We start from the raw sequence: 11,408 nt of genomic DNA on the forward strand, positions 1-11,408 counted from the left end.
AACCTTATTCATGCTTGTGTTGCTCCCCAAGAGTTTTACCATTTAAATGTGGCTTCCGGGTATAAAAGGTTGGGGATCCCTGCCTTAGACTGCTATTCATTTGAAGCAGCGTAGGGGGTTCCTCACGGTGAGGGCAGTGAGGGGGTTGGGGAATGCCCTGCCGGGGGATGTTGGGTAGGGGTTCCTCACGGTGAGGGCCAGTGAGGGGGTTGGGGAATGCCCTGCCGGGGGATGTTGGGTAGGGGGTTCCTCACGGTGAGGGCAGTGAGGGGGTTGGGGAATGCCCTGCCGGGGGATGTTGGGTAGGGGGTTCCTCACGGTGAGGGCAGTGAGGGGGTTGGGGAATGCCCTGCCGGGGGATGTTGGGTAGGGGGTTCCTCACGGTGAGGGCAGTGAGGGGGTTGGGGAATGCCCTGCCGGGGGATGTTGGGTAGGGGGTTCCTCACGGTGAGGGCAGTGAGGGGGTTGGGGAATGCCCTGCCGGGGGATGTTGGGTAGGGGGTTCCTCACGGTGAGGGCAGTGAGGGGGTTGGGGAATGCCCTGCCGGGGGATGTTGGGTAGGGGGTTCCTCACGGTGAGGGCAGTGAGGGGTTGGGGAATGCCCTGCCGGGGGATGTTGGGTAGGGGGTTCCTCACGGTGAGGGCAGTGAGGGGGTTGGGGAATGCCCTGCCGGGGGATGTTGGGTAGGGGGTTCCTCACGGTGAGGGCAGTGAGGGGTTGGGGAATGCCCTGCCGGGGGATGTTGGGTAGGGGGTTCCTCACGGTGAGGGCAGTGAGGGGGTTGGGGAATGCCCTGCCGGGGATGTTGGGTAGGGGGTTCCTCACGGTGAGGGCAGTGAGGGGGTCGGGGAATGCCCTGCCGGGGGATGTTGGGTAGGGGGTTCCTCACGGTGAGGGCAGTGAGGGGGTTGGGAATGCCCTGCCGGGGATGTTGGGTAGGGGTTCCTCACGGTGAGGCAGTGAGGGGGTTGGGGAATGCCCTGCCGGGGGATGTTGGGTAGGGGGTTCCTCACGGTGAGGGCAGTGAGGGGGTTTGGGGAATGCCCTGCCGGGGGATGTTGGGTAGGGGGTTCCTCACGGTGAGGGCAGTGAGGGGGTTGGGGAATGCCCTGCCGGGGGATGTTGGGTAGGGGGTTCCTCACGGTGAGGGCAGTGAGGGGGTTGGGGAATGCCCTGCCGGGGGATGTTGGGTAGGGGGTTCCTCACGGTGAGGGCAGTGAGGGGGTTGGGGAATGCCCTTCCTAGTGATGTTAAAGAAAGAAAAGTGCATTAGGGACCAGCCTAATGGAGAAAAGGAAAAATAGAAGACAGGAAATTTACCATTGACCCAAAAGAGATCTCAGCCCATGTGAACACTCGCATTAAAACCAATGCAGCAGACTTTAGCACACATTACAGACAGATTCTAGTTTTACAATTCACATCCCCACAGTGTCCTTTTGTAATACAGGTGTTAGAATGAAACCAAGATGGTTATCGCTGGAGAAGGCAGTAGAACCCTATTTACATGGGGTGCTATTAAACAGGGCCGCCATCAGGGGGGCACAGGGGGTACAGCCGTCCCGGGCCCGGCCTTTAAAGGGGGCCTGGCCACGCTAGAGTTTTCCTAGCTCGGGCCCCCTTTAATCAATTCCGGGCCCTCTCACTCCTCCGTTATGTCCTGGTGTTCCCCGCCACATCAGCGCTTATATAAGGTTGTGCCACGTGCGTAGTGACATCACACTTATGGGGCGCAACCTTATATAAGTGCAGATGGAGCGGGTAGCAGCAGGATATAGCAGAGGACATCGCCGGAGCAGGAGGGGGGAGCTGAAGGATGCTTCGGGGGGGGGGCAGGAGGATGCTGGGGGGGAGCTGGAGGAAGCTTGGGGGGAGTTGAAGGATGCTTGGGAGAGCTGGAGATTGCTTTGGGGGGCCTTGGAGAAAGCAGCAGGATGCTGGGGGGAGCTGGAGGATGCTTGGGGGCCCTGGAGGTAGCAGGAGGATACTGGAAGGGAGATGAAGGATGTGGGGGGGAGTGGAGGAAGCAGGAGGATACTGGGGGGAGATGAAGGATGTGGGGGGGAGTGGAGGAAGCAGGAGGATACTGGGGGGGAGATGAAGGATGTGGGGGGGAGTGGAGGAAGCAGGAGGATACTGGGGGGGAGATGAAGGATGTGGGGGGGAGTGGAGGAAGCAGGAGGATACTGGAAGGGAGATGAAGGATGTGGGGGGGAGTGGAGGAAGCAGGAGGATACTGGGGGGAGATGAAGGATGTGGGGGGGAGTGGAGGAAGCAGGAGGATACTGGGGGGGAGATGAAGGATGTGGGGGGGAGTGGAGGAAGCAGGAGGATACTGGGGGGAGATGAAGGATGTGGGGGGAGTGGAGGAAGCAGGAGGATACTGGGGAGAGATGAAGGATGTGGGGGGGAGTGGAGGAAGCAGGAGGATACTGGGGGGGAGATGAAGGATGTGGGGGGGAGTGGAGGAAGCAGGAGGATACTGGGGGGAGATGAAGGATGTGGGGGGGAGTGGAGGAAGCAGGAGGATACTGGGGGGAGATGAAGGATGTGGGGGGGAGTGGAGGAAGCAGGAGGATACTGGGGGGAGATGAAGGATGTGGGGGGGAGTGGAGGAAGCAGGAGGATACTGGAAGGGAGATGAAGGATGTGGGGGTGACTGGAGGAAGCAGCGGGAGCAGGCTATAGTATTTGGGGGAGGACCACCAATGTTTTAGGGGGCCCTGGGCTGGCTAGCAATGTTTTAAGGGGCACCTGTTCTATCACCAATGCAAAATGTAACCCCTGGCCACAAAGGTTTTAGGGGGCCCTGGCTACCAAAGTCTGTGTGTCGTTTGTGTTGATGGGAGGGGTCACTGGGGGAGGGGCCATTGGGAGGAGGGGGGCCCAAAAATTTTGTTGTGAGGGGCACCATGATTTCTGATGGCGGCCCTGCTATTAAATCATATTTTGATAGAACATTTGCAGAAGAACAAGGGATTCATCTTGGTGCCAGAGAATAAAAGGATTCTCCAAAGAGCACAAGATCCAGTTTCCGAGCCCTACTTTTTATTTTTACACTTTGTATTTCCAGTGTTCAATGCCTTCAATGTTCTTCTCCAGACAGAAGCACCGATGGTACATGTCTTGCACCCAGCAATGCTGACACTATGTAGGGACCGGCTAGGGAGGTTTGTTTAACCATCAGCAGTTGTTGGGGCGGAAAGAATAACGGACATCCGTTACCACGACCAAACACTGCATCTACCAGTAAATGTGGTTTTGAAACCAGGAATTACGCAAGGAAAGAGAATCTGTTGGGTTGGAAGCATTTATCACTGAAGCTGTACATTTGTTTTTGGAAGGCTCTTGATTACATGAAAAACATCGATGCCTTTGGGAGATGAGGTCCTTCAAAATCTCTCCTTTTTAAATCCAAACACCCGGTTATCCTCTACCATAGAGCAACTGCCAACTATAATATCAAGGTTTCCAAATGTAGTCAAATCCCAGGACATGGACAGGTTTTTGAAAGAATTTAGGGAATACCAAACCCAGCGATCTTCCAGCATTTCAGTTTGTCCAAGTTCATTTTGTCTACAAAAATACATTCTATAAACAAAGTACACAGAATAAATGTGTGGCCATATACACTGGTAACAAATATACAAAAGACATAGTTCTTTGAAAATAATTTTATGCACAAAAGAATATAATTATATTACAAACTCCATTCTGTAAATTTTAACACGCATTCTGTCTCACAAATGTATAACATCCATACAGCAGAACAAGTTTTTTACAGAATGAATTATGTAAAACAAAACTTTGCACAAAATATATAATGGTGTAACTGACTAGCATATTCCAAGCTAGATTTTATGACAAAATAGATGCTTGTTACAAAACGGAAGATTCTGTAGCACAAAAATCATTCTATCAACAAAATGAATACTCAGTTCCACAAAACTGATAAAATATCCATTCTGTGAAACAACACTGTCAGTCAAATTGCTGAACCAATAAGAAGCAAGTATATTCATTATCCAATAACATGCAAGTTTTAATTGAAGTCCATTTACTGGTCTTTCTTCCCACTGTTTGAATTGTTTCTATAAAGTCTTGACCCTGCCCCCGCCCCACACACACAAAGGAGGATTTGTTTGTAGGATTTATTTAACAAGGTAAAAAACTGCCAGCTCTGCCCCACATGGTTGCACCATCCCCAGTGCATAGATGATGTGTGGCCTGATATAGATGCGCCCTCTAATGGCTGCTGTGCGGCATAGCAATAACCATTAACAAATAACAAACACTCTTAAAAGGGCAGCTGTTAAACCCTACAGGTTCTTAAATGGAATGTCTACAGGTGGATGAGAACTAAAAGGGTGAAGACACACAGAGCTACTAGTAGCAGCTACTTTTTCATGGCTACTAAACTCCAGAAAATCCCCTGCCATAGACAATAATGAGAATTGCCTCTGCTAAAACACATGTTTAGACAATTATCAGTAAATGATCAGCATTGCCTGTTTTAGTAGCCACAACAAGTAGCTGCTACTAGTAGCTCCGTGTGTCTTCACCCTAATGCTGTACTGATTCTGTGGTACAAAACTGATCTAATGATGTCTCTCTGGATTGTGCAGCTAAAAATGAATCTAGAATAAAGCATTTTAAAACATAAATATTTTTTTTGAAAGATTCTTACTCAAGCTAAGGGAGTGGGAGTAGGACCCTGAGGGGCAAATTGGTGACATGGAGGGGGTGAGACAACAATGTAGGGGGAGGAGTGATGATGCAGAAGGAGTTGGACCAGTGATATAGGTGGGCAGGCTGGAGGCGGAGCCACAGAAACCCTGTGTGTATGGGCAATAACAACCTGGCTTGATTAGGGATTTTGGTCAGGTTGAGGGTAGACTGGAGGTAGAATGACAGGTAGACTGGTAATTCCCAATACTGGCTCCGGCCTTGCCTGGTATTTGACTAGCTACACTGGTAAATACTGGCCGGGTATTAATAGGATTATTTAGCAGAATAAGCACTCATGTGGGGTCCCCTCGGTGTAGTACAATATACAAACAGATATTTATGGGAGCAGTGTAACTCAGCATATGTGCTACACCAGTGAGTAGAGCACAAACCCATATAACATAAGCTCCTCCCCCAAGGATACCAGCTGACTCATATCTTTATACTGCAATATAAGCTCCTCCCCCAAGGATACCAGCTGACTCATATCTTTATACTGCAATATAAGCTCCTCCCCCAAGGATACCAGCTGACTCATATCGTTACACTGCAATATAAGCTCCTCCCCCAAGGATACCAGCTGACTCATATCTTTACACTGCAATATAAGCTCCTCCCCCAAGGATACCAGCTGACTCATATCTTTACACTGCAATATAAGCTCCTCCCCCAAGGATACCAGCTGACTCATATCTTTACACTGCAATATAAGCTCCTCCCCCAAGGATACCAGCTGACTCATATCGTTACACTGCAATTTGCAGTTGCACAAGTTTGTCTAATTCCCCCACTGTAGTAGTGACCCTAATAATAATATTGCCCCAGTTAGCTGATAGCACTCTATTTATAATGTGCTTAGCTATAGTTCAACTACTACATAATACATGTAGCCATGTGATTCAACCACTTCAGAACTTGATGCAGCAGGCTGCTTGTATAGTATGATGTGTCGGCCTTATGAGCAGTATCCTAGTTAGATGTAGTTCAACAGCGGGAAGACCAGTAAATTGACTCCAGTTAAAACCTGCATATTATTGGATAATGAATATGCTTGTTTCTTATTGGTTCATGAATTTGATTGACAGTGTTGTTTTACAGAATGGATATTTTATCAGTTTTGTGGAACTGTGTATTCATTTTGTTGATAGAATGATTTCTGTGCTATAGAATATTGCTTTCTGTCACACGCATCTATTTTGTCATGAAAATCTAGCTGGAATATGCTAGTCAGTTACACCACTATATATTTTGTCAAAGTTTTGTTTTACATTATGCATTCTGTAAGCAACTTTACACATAACTGTTTTTTTTTGTATGGATGTTATACATTTGTGAGACAGAAAGCTTGTTAAAATTTAAAGAATGGAGTTTGTAATATAATAATATCCTTTTGTGCACAAAATTGATTTTATTCTCATTCGTAACTAGAAATATATCTTTTGTATATTTTTTACCAGTGTTTATATCCACACTTTAATTCTGTCTACTGGGGATTGCTTTTTGTATATAGAATGTATTTTTATAGACAAAATGTACTTTGGACAAACGGCACCCCATAGTTTTGAAGGACCTGATCTCCCAAAGGCATCGATTTTTTCATGTAATCAAGAGCCTTGCAAAAACTAATGTAAAGCTTCAGTGATAAATGCTTTCAACCCAACAGATTCTCTTTCCTTGCGTAATTCCTGGTTTCAAAACCACATTTACTGGTAGATGCAGTGTTTGGTCGTGGTAACGGATGTCCGTTATTCTTTCCGCCCCAACAACTGCTGATGGTTAAACAAACCTCCCTAGCCGGTCCCTACATAGTGTCAGCATTGCTGGGTGCAAGACATGTACCATCGGTGCTTCTGTCTGAAGAAGATCATTGAATGCATTGAACACTGGAAATACAAAGTGTAAAAATAAAAAGTAGAGCTCGGAAACTGGATCTTGTGCTCTTTGGAGAATCCTTTTATTCTCTGGCACCAAGATGAATCCCTTGTTCTTCTGCAAATGTTCTATCAAAATATGATTTAATAGCAGGGCCGCCATCAGAAATCACGGGGCCCCTCACAACAAAATATTTGGGCCCCCCTCCTCCCACGCCCCCAATGGCCCCTCCCCCTGTGACCCCTCCCATGAACACAAACGACACACAGACTTTGGTAGCCAGGGCCCCCCTAAAACATTTGTGGCCAGGGGTTACATTTTGCATTGGTGCCAGAACAGGTGCCCCTTAAAACATTGCTAGCCAGCCCAGGGCCCCCTAAAACATTGGTGGTCCTCCCCCAAATACTATAGCCTGCTCCCGCTGCTTCCTCCAGTCCCCCCCACATCCTTCATCTCCCTTCCAGTATCCTCCTGCTTCCTCCAGTCCCCCCCCACATCCTTCATCTCCCCCCAGTATCCTCCTGCTTCCTCCAGTCCCCCCCGCATCCTTCATCTCCCTTCCAGTATCCTCCTGCTTCCTCCAGTCCCCCCACATCCTTCATCTCCCTTCCAGTATCCTCCTGCTTCCTCCAGTCCCCCCACATCCTTCATCTCCCCCCAGTATCCTCCTGCTTCCTCCAGTCCCCCCCACATCCTTCATCTCCCTTCCAGTATCCTCCTGCTTCCTCCAGTCCCCCCACATCCTTCATCTCCCCCCAGTATCCTCCTGCTTCCTCCAGTCCCCCCACATCCTTCATCTCCCTTCCAGTATCCTCCTGCTTCCTCCAGTCCCCCCGCATCCTTCATCTCCCCCCAGTATCCTCCTGCTTCCTCCAGTCCCCCCCACATCCTTCATCTCCCTTCCAGTATCCTCCTGCTTCCTCCAGTCCCCCCCACATCCTTCATCTCCCCCCAGTATCCTCCTGCTTCCTCCAGTCCCCCCCACATCCTTCATCTCCCCCCAGTATCCTCCTGCTTCCTCCAGTCCCCCCCGCATCCTTCATCTCCCTTCCAGTATCCTCCTGCTTCCTCCAGTCCCCCCACATCCTTCATCTCCCTTCCAGTATCCTCCTGCTTCCTCCAGTCCCCCCACATCCTTCATCTCCCCCCAGTATCCTCCTGCTTCCTCCAGTCCCCCCCACATCCTTCATCTCCCTTCCAGTATCCTCCTGCTTCCTCCAGTCCCCCCACATCCTTCATCTCCCCCAGTATCCTCCTGCTTCCTCCAGTCCCCCACATCCTTCATCTCCCTTCCAGTATCCTCCTGCTTCCTCCAGTCCCCCCGCATCCTTCATCTCCCCCCAGTATCCTCCTGCTTCCTCCAGTCCCCCCGCATCCTTCATCTCCCCCCAGTATCCTCCTGCTTCCTCCAGTCCCCCCCACATCCTTCATCTCCCTTCCAGTATCCTCCTGCTTCCTCCAGTCCCCCCCACATCCTTCATCTCCCTTCCAGTATCCTCCTGCTTCCTCCAGTCCCCCCCCACATCCTTCATCTCCCTTCCAGTATCCTCCTGCTTCCTCCAGTCCCCCCCCACATCCTTCATCTCCCTTCCAGTATCCTCCTGCTTCCTCCAGTCCCCCCCCACATCCTTCATCTCCCTTCCAGTATCCTCCTGCTTCCTCCAGTCCCCCCCGCATCCTTCATTTCCCCCCAGTATCTTCCTGCTTCCTCCAGGACCCCCCAAGCATCCTCCAGCTCCCCCCAGCATCCTGCTGCTTTCTCCAGGGCCCCCCCCAAAGCAATCTCCAGCTCCCCCCAAGCATCCTTCAACTCCCCCCCAAGCTTCCTCCAGCTCCCCCCAGCATCCTCCTGCCCCCCCCCCCGAAGCATCCTTCAGCTCCCCCCTCCTGCTCCGGCGATGTCCTCTGCTATATCCTGCTGCTACCCGCTCCATCTGCGCTTATATAAGGTTGCGCCCCATAAGTGTGACGTCACTACGCACGTGGCGCAACCTTATATAAGCGCTGATGTGGCGGGGAACACCAGGACATAACGGAGGAGTGAGAGGGCCCGGAATTGATTAAAGGGGGCCCGAGCTAGGAAAACTCTAGCGTGGCCGGGCCCCCTTTAAAGGCCGGGCCCGGGACAACTGTACCCCCTGTGCCCCCCTGATGGCGGCCCTGTTTAATAGCACCCCATGTAAATAGGGTTCTACTGCCTTCTCCAGCGATAACCATCTTGGTTTCACATGCATAACGATCGTTCTAACACCAGTATTACAAAATGAGATTGTGGGGATGTGAATTGTAAAACTAGAATCTGTCAGTAATGTGTGCTAAAGTCTGCTGCATTGGTTTTAATGCAAGTGTTCACATGGACTGAGATCTCTTTTGGGTCAATGGTAAATTTCCTGTCTTCTATTTTTCCTTCTCTCCATTAGGCTGGTCCCTAATGCACTTTTCTTTCTTTACTTTGAATCTGTCAGCACCTGTGAGCCATGCGTTTACCTACTAGTTTGTGTTAAAAACCTGACATGCATTCCCCAACCCCCTCACTGCCCTCACCGTGAGGAACCCCCTACCCAACACCCCCCGGCAGGGCATTCCCCAACCCCCTCACTGCCCTCACCGTGAGGAACCCCCTACCCAACATCCCCCGGCAGGGCATTCCCCAACCCCCTCACTGCCCTCACCGTGAGGAACCCCCTACCCAACATCCCCCGGCAGGGCATTCCCCAACCCCCTCACTGCCCTCACCGTGAGGAACCCCCTACCCAACATCCCCCGGCAGGGCATTCCCCAACCCCCTCACTGCCCTCACGTGAGGAACCCCCTACCCAACATCCCCCGGCAGGGCATTCCCCAACCCCCTCACTGCCCTCACCGTGAGGAACCCCCTACCCAACATCCCCCGGCAGGGCATTCCCCAACCCCCTCAATGCACTCACCGTGAGGAACCCCCTACCCAACATCCCCCGACAGGGCATTCCCCAACCCCCTCACTGCCCTCACCGTGAGGAACCCCCTACCCAACATCCCCCGGCAGGGCATTCCCCAACCCCCTCACTGCCCTCACCGTGAGGAACCCCCTACCCAACATCCCCCGGCAGGGCATTCCCCAACCCCCTCACTGCCCTCACCGTGAGGAACCCCCTACCCAACATCCCCCGGCAGGGCATTCCCCAACCCCCTCACTGCCCTCACCGTGAGGAACCCCCTACCCAACATCCCCCGGCAGGGCATTCCCCAACCCCCTCACTGCCCTCACCGTGAGGAACCCCCTACCCAACATCCCCCGGCAGGGCATTCCCCAACCCCCTCACTGCCCTCACCGTGAGGAACCCCCTACCCAACATCCCCCGGCAGGGCATTCCCCAACCCCCTCACTGCCCTCACCGTGAGGAACCCCCTACCCAACATCCCCCGGCAGGGCATTCCCCAACCCCCTCACTGCCCTCACCGTGAGGAACCCCCTACCCAACATCCCCCGGCAGGGCATTCCCCAACCCCCTCACTGCCCTCACCGTGAGGAACCCCCTACCCAACATCCCCCGGCAGGGCATTCCCCAACCCCCTCACTGCCCTCACCGTGAGGAACCCACTACCCAACATCCCCCGGCAGGGCATTCCCCAACCCCCTCACTGCCCTCACCGTGAGGAACCCCCTACCCAACATCCCCCGGCAGGGCATTCCCCAACCCCCTCACTGCCCTCACCGTGAGGAACCCCCTACCCAACATCCCCCGGCAGGGCATTCCCCAACCCCCTCACTGCCCTCACCGTGAGGAACCCCCTACCCAACATCCCCCGGCAGGGCATTCCCCAACCCCCTCACTGCCCTCACCGTGAGGAACCCCCTACCCAACACCCCCCGGCAGGGCATTCCCCAACCCCCTCACTGCCCTCACCGTGAGGAACCCCCTACCCAACATCCCCCGGCAGGGCATTCCCCAACCCCCTCACTGCCCTCACCGTGAGGAACCCCCTACCCAACGTCCCCCGGCAGGGCATTCCCCAACCCCCTCACTGCCCTCACCGTGAGGAACCCCCTACCCAACATCCCCCGGCAGGGCATTCCCCAACCCCCTCACTGCCCTCACCGTGAGGAACCCCCTACCCAACATCCCCCGGCAGGGCATTCCCCAACCCCCTCACTGCCCTCACCGTGAGGAACCCCCTACCCAACATCCCCCGGCAGGGCATTCCCCAACCCCCTCACTGCCCTCACCGCGAAAAAACCCCTACCCAACATCCCCCGGCAGGGCATTCCCCAACCCCCTCACTGCCCTCACCGCGAAAAAACCCCCTACCCAACATCCCCCGGCAGGGCATTCCCCAACCCCCTCACTGCCCTCACCGCGAAAAAACCCCTACGCTGCTTCAAATGAATAGCAGTCTAAGGCAGGGATCCCCAACCTTTTATACCCGGAAGCCACATTTAAATGGTAAAACTCTTGGGGAGCAACACAAGCATGAATAAGGTTCCTGGGGGTGCCAATAAGAGCTATAATTGGCTTCTTAATAACCCCTATGTGGACTGGCAGCCTACAGGAGGCTCTGCTTGGCATTATCCTTGGTTTTTATGCAACCAGAACTTGCCCCCTTACCAGAAATGCAAAAATAAGCACCTGCTTTGAAGCCACTGGGGGCAACACCCAAGGGGTTGGTGAGCAACATGTTGCCCCAGAGCCACTGGTTGGGGATCACTGGTCTAAGGCATAAATATATACATGATTAATGGTAATCACCCAGCATATTATGCAGTTCAGAAGAAAATGCTGGAAAGTGTATTGATGGGTGGGCTCTCATTTATCTCTAGTATAGGTT

The sequence above is a fragment of the Xenopus tropicalis genome, chromosome 10, assembly GCF_000004195.4.
Source record: "Xenopus tropicalis strain Nigerian chromosome 10, UCB_Xtro_10.0, whole genome shotgun sequence".
NCBI lineage: Eukaryota > Metazoa > Chordata > Amphibia > Anura > Pipidae > Xenopus > Xenopus tropicalis.